We start from the raw sequence: 12,791 nt of genomic DNA, 5'->3' as shown, positions 1-12,791 counted from the left end.
CTTTCCCAATACTCTATCTCTAAATTGCTCTTTGTAAATTAGGTACATCTTCCGTACATCTTCGACCCAGACTCTAGGAACCTAATCATGTCATCAGGACACTATGCTAAACATGTGCATAACTATGCATCACTAGCTAATCATCCTATTTTTCATACCATCAAGATGTCTTTCTACTACTGAACTAGTCTTTATAGAAACTGTGTTATGTTGACATCAATGACAAACAGAGTCATGAATGCAACAAGTCAATACTCTCTAATTCTTAGGATACTCCCCCAATGTAGTATCATCAAAATTCATCCTAAAAATATTCCCCTTTTGCATTGATGGAAACTAATTTTGAATAATACCAAACAATTTTTAGTTGCTACTAGTGAATAGCATTAGTTGTCCACAAGCTAAAAGAATCTCAAAGAAATAGGTGCACAATAGGTGAATACTCCTTCTTAGACATCAATTGTTTACTTCACACTAAACAATTCACAATACATCATATACATATTCATGCTTCCTTTCATGAATCTTTATAAATATCTCTAAAGAGATATCTTTCCCTCATTACTTAGGAGTTCTTCTCATGCATACTCTCCACCATGCCTTAGGAGATTTTTTTCATGCATACTCTCCCCCATTAACATCAATTTCAAGGACCTCAATCCCAATGTTACAACATACTAGTTGTTAAATACCAATTGCTAATATGCTACACCAAGTCATCAACCAACTTGAGTCTCCAAAGACATTGTTCAATACCAAATACAAAAATTCCTCAATGACTCTGTTCATCACAGATACTTCCCCATACAGGAAGCATCAACATTTAGTATAGATGAACAATAGTGCTTTGTACCACTAGATTGATGACCTTTTTGCATCACCTACTCAGAATTAGGTAGGGGCATAACCCCAAGAATACATCTTAAGTACTCAAAAGCATCTTTAGGAAAAGGCTTTATAAACATATCTACAATCTAATCTTTAATACTCACATACATCAATTATATCTACTTTTCTATTGCTTTCTCTCTTAGCACATGATACTTAATAGATATATGCTTAGTCTTAGAATGCAATACATGATTCATAGACATACTCAGTATACTTGTGTTATCATAGTAAATGATAACACATTATTCAAACTCAATTCTGATATCTTTCAACATCTGCTTAATCCACATAACTTGATTATAGTTATTTGCTACTACAACATACTCTACCTCAATAGTACTTTGTTAAATACATTCATTCTTCTTCCTTAACCAAGAAACCAATCTTTTCCAAAGAAAGAATGCTTCATCACTAGTGTTAATTCTATCATCCATATTGCCTACCTAATTTGCATTAGTATATGCACATAGAGTGAAATTACTCGATCTATCATACAAAATTCCATCATCAGATATCTCTTTCAAATATCTAAAATATTCTCTTTAATATTACATAATGGTACTCCTTAGAATCATCTTGAAATCTAGCTACAATAACAATTGTATTTGTTATATCTATTCTAGTGTGAGTCAGATAATGCAAACCCCAAATCATGGATTTGTACTTCTACTCTAGTATAGGTGTCTCATCTTTGTTGGATAACTTGCGATCAATTATCATAGGTGTACCAATAGGTTTAAAATTTTCTAAACCAAACCTTTACAACAAATAATTCAAGTACTTATCTTGTGAAATAAAAATAGAATTATTATTCTACACAATTTGCAATCTTAGAACAAAAAAAAATATTCTATCATGCTCATTTCAAACTCATTCTTCATCTCTTCAAAAAACTTATCACTTGCTTCATCATTGCCTCCAAAAATGATGTGATAAAAAAATATTACAATAATCAACAAACTATTGTCAACTAATTTGAAATACAATTTATTGTTTAGCATACCTATAGCAAAATCCAAGCTTTTCCAAATAACTATCCAGACTTGCATACAAGGTTCTAAGTGCTTGCTTTAGACTATATAAAGCTTTCTTTAGTATGTATATTATGTCTTTGTCTTATGATAAATAAAAACCTTTAGGCTACTTAATATATACCTCTTCTTTAAGTTCTCCATTTAGGGAGGCTGATTTAACATCCATCTTATAAACCTCAAACTTCTTATTCATTGCATAAGCTAGGAACATCCTTCCTACTTCCATTCTAGCTACAGGTGCATATTTCTCCTCATAGTAAATGCCTTCTTGCTATGAATATCCCTTGCAGACAAGTCTATCCTTGTTCCTCACAACTTTTCCTTCCTCATTCATCTTATTTTTGAATAACCATTTGGTTCCTATCACATTCTTGTCTTTAGGTCTAGGAACTAACTTCCATGTATCATTCTTTAGAATCTAATATAATTCTTCTTTCATTGCTTAAATCCAATGATCATCTCTATATGCTTTATCTATGCTTTGAGGATCAACTTGAGATATTAGACATAACTCCTCATTTACTTTGTTTCTTGCCATCACACCTTTGTCATTGACTCCAATTATCTTCTTAGGTGAATAATTCTTTGTTAGATTCCTATTAGAGGTAGTAGTTGAAATCTCTTCTTTGGTTTTAGATGTCTTCTCTCCTCTTTGCTCAACATTTAGCACATCATTCAAAAAATCATTGTTAGTCTCAAGGAAAAATTCAACATTCTATCTAACAATTTCATAATTATTTCCATAATTATCTTCTTCTTCATCTGAATTATATTCTACCATCTTTTTCTTAGTTCCAAACTTTTCATCAATCATTACATTTATGCATTTAATTATTTTCTTATTTCTATGGTTAAAACATCTATTTCTCACTTTCCAATAAATAGCCAAGAAACATACCTTCATCACTTCTTGGATCAAACATACCAATGTCATCATCTCTCTTAATATAAAATTTGCTCCTAAATATTCTAAAATACTTAACTGACACTAGTACAAAAACAGTAATATGCGACTAAAAAAACTACTAAAATTTGTATATATGTGATTAAAATTAGTCACGTGACTAATAGTAGTTAATATCTAGTCATTTATAACACTACTAAACTTACTACTAAACAATTTTAGTCATCTATTTGATCATTGATTTTGATCATTGATTTAGTAGTATATTTATTAGTTTACTTAATCATGCGACTAGTCACATATTTAATAGTTGATGTAATAGTATATTTAATCATGTCGCTAGTCGCATATTTAGTAGTTGATTTAGTAGTACATTTAATTATGTGGTTAGTCACATATTTAATAGTCAAATTAGTTGTGTGGTTAGTCACATATTTAATAGTTGATTTAGTTGCATGGTTAGTCACATATTCAATAGTCGATTTAGTTGTGTAGTTAGTCACGTATTGAATAGTTAATTTAATCGTGTGGCTAGCCACATAATTAGTAGTATATTTAATTTTGTGGTTAGTCACATATTGAATGGTTGATTTAGTTGTGTGGTTAGTCACATGTTTAGTAGTTGATTTAGTAGTATATTTAAAATTGTCATTAGTCGCATATTTAATAGCTTACTTAGTAGTTGAATTAGTTGTGTGTTTAGTCATATATGCAGTAGTTGATTTAATCATGTTGCTAGTCACACATTTAGTAGTTGATTTATTATATATTTAACTATGTGGTTAGACACATATTTAGTACTGGATTTAGTAAAATTAAACAAGTCATACGATAAATATTTTATTAATACAATGAATTTAATAGTGTAAAATATCATAACCTTAAACTTGAACTAAGCCATACAAAAATTAAAAATATTAGATATATGAACAAACTTATGCAATAAACTTAATCAAAATTCCAAAATTGTTTGGAGAGTTTTGAATTCTTTGAAATACACCATGATCCGTAAAATCGTTAAACAACAGAATATTGCATAAAAAGTAGTGTTGTGAGAATAGATGTTTATCAATGTCTACTAGATGATAAATATTTTTAATTATGATAATTTTTGTAAATACTTCAGTGGGCATCGTGTGAACGTCCCCACTTTCTGTTTCAAAGAAATTGCTTCATCTACTTTATCATCATAAACAAGAGGAATATTTTTTGTGACCGTTATAATGTTTACATTTGCATCTCTTGTTCCTTTCAAATTGACTCCATGAGCAATAGATAGTGAATGAATTTGCCCAATTCCTGCAACAGAACCATCATGTAGATACAATACCCTAACTTTTTCCCCTTCCATGAGGTTATTATCAATATGTTTCTGAAAAAAGAAAAAGAAAACATTGTATTACATAATTAATTATGGAAACAAGCCCCAAATATAAACACTACATTACCATGCATGCATAACTGACATATAAGATTATGAAAACATTGTTAAACAAGGATGATACCTTATTAGAAACAACAAATATACAACTAAAAAAAAAATTAATATACCTCACCTAAAGTGTAGAATAGCCACTACTATGAATATCATGCAACCTCTCTTCACATTTAGTATAATCACTATCAACAACGGCTTCTCTTTTTCATTTTTCCTTCATATGATTGCTCTACATGTGGTTTAAAAATTAAGTAAAGATAATGTATAAAGTAGAATAAAGAATGAAAATTATGACGAAGAAAAATAGTTCACAAGAACTATTATATTACCTGAACTTCATCAAAAGTACTTTTATGTTGTAGGTTCTTGTCAACCAGTTCATCATGATCAGCATCAATACCAACAACTATATTCTACATGTAGTTGAAACATCAAGGAAAAAATGGTCAAATATTTTGAAAACTATAGTTGATTTCTTGAATGAAAGATAGAAAGCCTATATACAACCAATAATATAGCATCCATTCAGCACCTTAAAACTCTATAGTCTACTAATTTATCAAAGAACTACCAATTGAGTGAGCTAGCAACAAGTCTACAACATGAGATTTTGATCCATTCTTATTGGAAGTTATTCTAGTTTCATAACATCTATTATCATCTTTTTTGGAGTTGCTATGAAGAAAAGAAAAGAAATTAATTCACGGTGGAAAGGAGCATCCATTTCTACTTAAATATTTCTTCACCCATTATTGTTTAAAATGATAGACATTAATAGTAATGCATTTATCAATGCATGGCAAAGAAGGAGTTGAAGAGACTTAAAATTCATCAAAGTCACCTTAAAATATAGTTTACTTGTAGCATAGGAGATGTACCATTTCATGAAACAAAACTTAGAACTATTTTATCTTACAAGTAATTCCAGCTATTTGGCAGCTATGTTGAATGATATTTTTTTTTTTTACTGATAACCATAGTTGCTGCTATATTGGTGATTTCTGGGGTAGAATATATTTCTTTTGGAAGGTCATTCATCTCCTTGGTATTGGGAATTTTTTCTTTGCAGAAAATGATGGAAATATGTTTTCTTCTACAACATAAGTAATGAGGGTGTTCTGTTGTAAGTTATGACTCTCCAGCATTGCCGCTAATGCACTTTTAGATTAGCTCCTTGCTAAGTTTGCACACTAGAGAATACATACATGAATGAAATAGTACAATTTCAAATATCATTTTCCTCTTGGATTAGAATGGAAATCGATGTTTTCAACACTGTAAGATGGAAAACTTAGCACAAGAAGAAAAATGCCAATGAAGATGGAACATAGGAATAGTTTCAAATTGAACAATGCTAGAAATGGGACATTCAAATTATATTGATAGAAAGTTATATAAGAAGATAATACTTGAATCTAGTTCATTGTAAGAGGAAGATGATATTTGAATCTACTTTTTAATCAAATTGGAGGAAAATTAAAACCTCTTACCTAATTTGAATCCATGGAATTATGTTCATTCCATACAGAAACTATAGGTTGAACTGAGGCAGTCAAATGGGAAAATTTCTTAGTGAGACTATGTAAGCAATCCATTATATATTGTAGCCCTTCGCTTGTGTTGACATGATTTTAAAAGGCTCTTACTGGACATTGAATCGATGGTTGTGAAATCTGTGCTGATGAATTAGATTTCCACTTGTTATTGTTGCTGGATTTAGTAGGATCTAGTGTTGTCATATAATTTACAACATCTTCAAAAAAAATTTCTTTATTAGTGTTATCCACCTAATATAGAGTATCAATGTCAACAAATATCTGATTTATAAAAAATTTAAAATAAATAGCTCAATATAAATTATTAAAAAAAAATTACACTTACTCCAATTTTGTCCATTTTAGCCTGCAACCCACCTCTACCATATGTACATTCAGCCCTCAAACTATCTCTTGCTCTCTTGCCTCTATTACTCTTAGTCAAATATTCCTCACTACACATACTTTCTTTTAATTCTTCCCACTTCTTTAGAGATAGAGTGGAGTCTGACTTCTCTTTTCCTTCTATGATTATTTTTTGACAATGGTATCTAAAATTGTTCATGAGAAGTCTCATCTTGTTCTTGTAGTATCTCCTAAAGATTTGTCCACCAATTATATCAAAAGTATTTTCCATTTTTTGTATAACAAATTCCACATTTCATGGATCTTGCTCTATAAAATTTGATTTGAAAATATCTAAATGAGCTCTACATCTTATGCCCAACTTAGTAGCCCACCTTGTAGCATTATACCCAATAGGTTCACCATCTCTTGATACCTCAACCACAAATGGCTTCTTACCTTATAATAATCTTTCTTTTGCTTTCTTCTCTATAGATCTATATAGAGTTTGGCTCAATCTTTGTCTTTTAACAGTGGTAGGAACATCTTCTCTTGAACCACCATCAATATATTTTGTTGATCCACCAATTTCATCCAAAACTATAGGCGCAGCAACTGTAGTATGAGGTGACATAGTAGATTCAAGTGAATTCTCTTTGTGATTTTCATTAGGTTGCTCATCAGCATGTCCTATATCAGGCAACACATTTGTAGGTGTTACATCAATCTTTGCATTATCATCTGCTGTACTCATTTGCACATCATCATGTGCTATATCCATCTCCTCATCAACATTTTCTATATCAGCAAATCATTGGCTTCTACAAACTGGCAACATTTTATGTTTGTGCTCATTTGTTTTTTTATCTGCATTTTCTTTGTGCTTTTCTGCTTGCCTGTAACACAAAAATAGATAGATCAAATTAAATTAATAGTTATGTTGTGTTTCTTGACATCTATGAAGAAAATTTACTATCAACTCATGGTGGAAGAAAACTCATTAACTAAAATAAATGGCTAATGAGATGGAATTAGAAACAAACAAATAGAAGAAAAAAAATTGGCAGACATAATCCTCTAGGCCTATGAGCATAGTCAAGATGAATAGAAGATGAAGATTGATACAAACTATGACAGCATATATTAGAACTCAAGAAAAACTTAATCATCAATATAGCTCCAACATATGATGTAAACTCCTCCTCAAATATTGCAACAACTTAAATATAATACCACAACTTTTATAGTCATAGGACTTCAACCTTTTAAGAAGTTGCACACTTTATTTCAGATTGTATGGCAACAAATTGAACTATGATATCCTTGAAAAGCACCTCAAATAAGTAATGAAGATAAAGACAAATTTTATTAATTTCTAACAAGTGACCACCTAAAGGTCAATGGGACAAGCTTTGTGCCTCTCTACAACAATTTGAAGCCACAGTGCCATGTTAGTTTCCAACAAAACTCCTCCTCTAAGTTTAGCCAGCAAAATAAAAGTATTCCAATGGTTATAGAAAAAAAAATGAATACATTTCAAAGCATTTGTAAGGAAAGAGGAAAAAAAATCTCACCAACAGATGATAAATTAAAAATGGATATTGAAACCCCAAATGAGAATTCAAATGATCAAAGAGGAGACAAAAGAGCCATGAAATCAATAAAACAAATGGTGCCTGATCATCTTCTTCCAAAAGTTGTTATAGCTGGAACGCCAAATGTTGGCAAATCAGCCCTATTCAACTGGCTTGTTGGGTGGAATGTGGCAATTGTTCTTAATGAGCCAGGTGTAACTAGAGATTATTTGTATGGTAGATCATTTTGGGGAGAAAATGAATTTATGGTTGTAGATAGTGGTGGTGTCATTACTTTTCTAAAGTATCCGAGTTTTAGAATGAATGGGTTATCACTTACAAGAGGTAGAAGTGAGGATGACATTGTATATGCTGCAAAGGAAGCAATTGCTACTGGATTTCCTTCAATGATAGAGAAACAAGTTGTTGTTGTAGTTGAAGAGGCCTTAGTTATTATATTTCTTGTGGATGGCCAAACATGAGCCACAATAGCTACTATTAAAATTGCAGATTGGTTGAGTAAGGGACATTCGAATAAAAGAATACATCTTGCAGTGAATAAGTGTGTTCCCACATAGAGGATTAATACAAGCAGCAAACTTTTGGTCCCTTGGGTTTACTCTGATTTCCATCTTTGTGATTTCTGGTATAGGAACAAGAGAATTATTGGACATTGTATGCTCTGAAATTAAACTTAGCAAGGCCTTGAAAGAAAAAGATGAGGTTGAAGATCAGATTCCTGCTATAGCCATAGTGGAGAAACGTAATGTAGACAAAAATAGTCAAACAACTTTCTTCTATGAAAAATATGTCAGAGAGAAACTTTGTGTACTTGACTGGGCTCAATTTTTTAATTTATTTGCAACAACAGGTCAGAGAATTGAAAACATAATAACTACTACTGGAGCTGCTGACAAAGGGGAAATTAGGAAAAGAAATGGGAAAAAAATTTAAAACATTTAAACATAAAAAAATTAGGAAACATAATTCCAATACTACCCAACATGCCATCTGAAATGTATCTACAACATGCATCTTTATGACAATGAATTTCTATTTTAAGGATCAATCTGCAATTCAGAGAATTGATTTTTAGAGTAGGGCCAATAACACACATTCATATATCCTTAATATTCTTCCTAAAAGATCGTGAATCGTAATGTTGGCATCCAATATATGTATATATAAATTATATTATGAACCTAATTAGGACCTATACTATGAAACATGTCTAGAGCTATTACTATCGATTGTATAGTGTTGTGTAGTCTTGAATCACTCTGCTGATCAAGACCTCAAGTCTGAAACATATTTACAGTTGTTTGTGAACTGAGTTTCTTATTTTTCATTTTATTTTTCTACATGCCATTCAAAACTTCACATTATTTTTTATCTATACTTCTACCTCTCCCTCATAGACAAAGGAACAATACCTCTTTAAAATTTGGGTTTGCATCATTTATAGTATAGCCAAACACTTTTTCAAAGAGAGTCACCTTATCCCAAGGAGAAGAGGAATAAAAGAATTCATATAATACAGATCCAATCTTGGAAGGAGACTTCTTGATGGTGAGAAGAGGACCACAAATGCAGCAGCAAAAATAGAAAAGAGATCCATCTTTAGGAAAAATTGCATGAGCAATGGTAAGATTTGTAAGATGATAATAGACTCTAGTTCCTTTGATAATCTAGTGTCATATGAAATGGTTAATAAACTAGGATTGAAGAAGTTTCCTATTGATAAACCATATAAGGCATCTTGGGTAAGTGATACTCAAAACATTGTTGTAAGGGAGCAAGCAATAATTGATTTCTCTGGAGGAGAATATAAGGATCAAGTTGTATGTGATGTCATTCCTATGACATGTTGGCATGTAATCCTTAGAAGGCCTTGGCAAGCCTCAAGGAACACAATTCATTTTGGTTTATCTAATGTCTATGTGGTGAATAAGGATGGTGTAAAATTTCATTTGAATGCTTTACCGGGTCAAGGCTTGGAAAGGATTATTTATTTTGGAAATAAGGAATATGTGAACTTGCAGGAGTAGAGGAAGAGTCACCATGATGGGACATGTTTGCAACATAAGCCATCTCTTATGGTTTTGAAGAATGTGGTTGTTCAAATCAAAACTTAGAATTCTGATTGCAAGAAAATAGTGATTGAAAATGGAGTGTTGATAGGTACACTATGGTGTCCTATAGTGGCAAAAATGAACAAATATGTGAGCCTATCCATGGAGGATAAGGGAAAGGGTCTGTGTGCTCTCAAACATCAAGTTATGAAACCATTGGCAAGGGTAAAAGATGACTGTCCACAATCAGCAAGGAACAAGGTTGCCATGGATGGTAACAAGTATACAAAGTTTTTTTTTTTATTCTAATGATTTAAATGTAGGTAATACTCATGCGAAGGGTGATAAGTTATAGGTGAAAGGTTGTAGACATCCATCTCGAAGAATGGGTGGAAAGAAGACAACAACTCTTCACTCTTGGGACAAGAGTTGCGTTGAAGGTGTGTATGGTACAATAGCACCTATCTAATCACCTAAGTCCACCTTGGAACCAAATGGATTCAGAGGATCAAAATCATCTTTGAATTTTAATTGGAAAATATTGATGAAGCCAATAATGGAAATTTGTAATAATCAATTTGATTTAATAGTTAAATGTCCTAGAAGTCTTGGTAAGGACTTAGGACCAACATATTGTATGGGTGGCCAATAGTGCCAAATAGGGATCTAGATTGATTTTATGGGTCAATTAGTTCCTAGGAACAAATTATAATAAATATTGATAAGTTAGAATGAGAAAAATAAAAAAAACAATAGTTAGAAATTCAAATTTTTTTGAATATTAATGGTTATATGCAAATTGGAGGGAAAATGAGTTTTAAGGGATAAAACAAATCTCAAACACTTATAATCACTTGGGGTCAGTTATGGAAGTTGGGAAAAATATTATAAACAACCTTTAATGCCTAGAAAATGGGGATGGTATGGACTGGTTAAGTAGTTTGTACGGACTGTGAGGAAGAAGGCAATTAATAAAATAAAATAAATCTTTTCTTGCATTCTTGGTATCCATTTGATGTGCTACTGATTTCAAATCATTTCTATCGCTCAATCATATTGCATTTGATCATTTTGAATCACATTTAGCTTCCTTGTATCAATTTTTGACAAATTATATTGACTAGTCTGTTACAGGTGTTGGGGTTTGCATTGATTTGGAAACATGAATTAAGGATTCATCCCTAAAATGTGATTACTGTGACTTGGGATGAATCCATGACTTGTATTATGATAAACTAACCTTATAAATGCAAGAATGAAGGCAATATTATAGGTAATCACCTTGAGAAGTGGATTTGTATGTTGAAGGACTGAATTTGTGGATGGATTCCTTAAGGAAATGCTTGGTTGGGAGCAGCAACCATTAATCTGCCTGAAAGAGATATAGTTTTAATGAATTTTATAGTGTTTTATTGTCCTATGTATGGTGAATCAATCATTAGTTAAACCTAGAAGTTCTTGGAGAGGGTACATTGAGGAGGCCCTAGCCTTAAGGGCTTCTTGAAGACCTAAATGGGGCTTTGATAGTTTCAGAGACCTTAGGGTCATTTTGAGTTGATTTTTGTTTGTTTGGAGTCATATTAGAAGACTGCTAAAAGTTTCATAGTCAAGAGATAAATATAAGTTATAGTTACTTTGTTAAATGACCATCTTTTTTGTCCTCTCTCTCTGCATTAATTGTTATCAGAGCCTAGGAGTATCCTAGAGGGAAGGAGAGGAAAACTTTGGAGTCTTTTGGTGTAGTGGTTCCATTGTTGAAGCCTCAGAGTGTTGATCCCTCCTCGTGTGCCCCAGTGTTGAAGGTGTGCTTGAAGATGTTAGAAGGTGAAGGAGATGAGATCCCACAGAGGGTCACTAATGCTGAACTTCCTAAGTTGGTAAGAGAGTAGATGACAGACAATAGAATGTTAAGAGAAGAAGTCAAGAGGTTGACAAAACTTGTGGACAAATAAGGAAATGAAGAAGACCATGAAGATGGGGAAAGATTTGCACCAGCAAGAGAGGAACCTGTTGATCCCGAGGATGCAAGATTGGAAAGAATCTTGAAATCAGTAAAGCTTGGAGACTCAAAGGTAAAATTTGAACTTCCTATGTATGACGGAAGGATGGACGACAAAATTTTATTAGATTGGTTACTTTAGCTAATAGTAACACTGGTGAGATAGTTGGGAAATACCCTGGCCATTTCATATGTGCCTCTGGTGGTCTCTATAGTGGTGAATACATTTCAGAGGTGTTGGATGAGGAGAATGAGTTGAAGCTTGGGGAGCTCTATTTTCTTCTTCCCAACAGAAAATTGAAGTTTGTGCTATCTGATTCAAACATGGCATCCATGCTTCTCAAGGCCAATGGTGCCACTCAGCAGAGGATGAAATCGAAGGGAAAAGTTCAGCCCCTCTTTGATATACATTTGCAGCAGGAATAGGAAAACCCACCTTCCCCTGTTTGTTTCCTGTCAAACCCTATTTCAACAGGGGCAATGTGTGGCAATGTGTGGCAGGAGGCAGGAGGCAGGAGACTGTTGATAATGTGAAATGTATACTATAAATCTATACAAATTCATTGATCTTTGTTTATAATCTCTAAAACTTTATACTCATTCATTGATCTGTGTTTATAATTTGTGTGTCATTATTTGAATGTGAAGAAAAGGGTTTTCATATGATTGCTTTTTCCTAGTGTAAACACAACTAGAAGGCTGCTATGGTTTACATTCTGGATTCATTTTTATTTAATTGACAACAAAATTTGCATAAGTCATTCAAACTTTCCACTTCTTAATTAGACTCTTCACTTGTGTTGAATTCTTCAATTTTTGAGTTTTTTCCATTGATTTCTTTAGTATTTTGAGTTTTAAATGGTGTGGCTGATTGCCTATGGAATGGCATGGGAGCAATTACTTTTTGATTTATTTGAAGACTCTCTAGAGCTCTTTCCTGAGCTATCTCTTTTGTTTAATATTAAAATTTTAATTAATAAGTCAATACACTGCATTTCC

The 12,791-nt window shown here is 32.3% G+C and overlaps 1 pseudogene; it reads left to right on the top strand.

The window, feature by feature from the left end:
* The first annotated feature begins 5,520 nt into the window (after window positions 1-5,520).
* LOC149538393 (uncharacterized) lies at window positions 5,521-12,218 on the top strand (annotated as a pseudogene).
* The last annotated feature ends 573 nt before the right edge of the window (window positions 12,219-12,791 follow it).

This window comes from Cupressus sempervirens, chromosome 9 (assembly GCF_028749045.1).
Source record: "Cupressus sempervirens isolate cs-2001-9-10 chromosome 9, ASM2874904v1, whole genome shotgun sequence".
NCBI classification, from domain to species: domain Eukaryota; kingdom Viridiplantae; phylum Streptophyta; class Pinopsida; order Cupressales; family Cupressaceae; genus Cupressus; species Cupressus sempervirens.
This window is presented reverse-complemented; position numbering and strand designations above follow the sequence as displayed.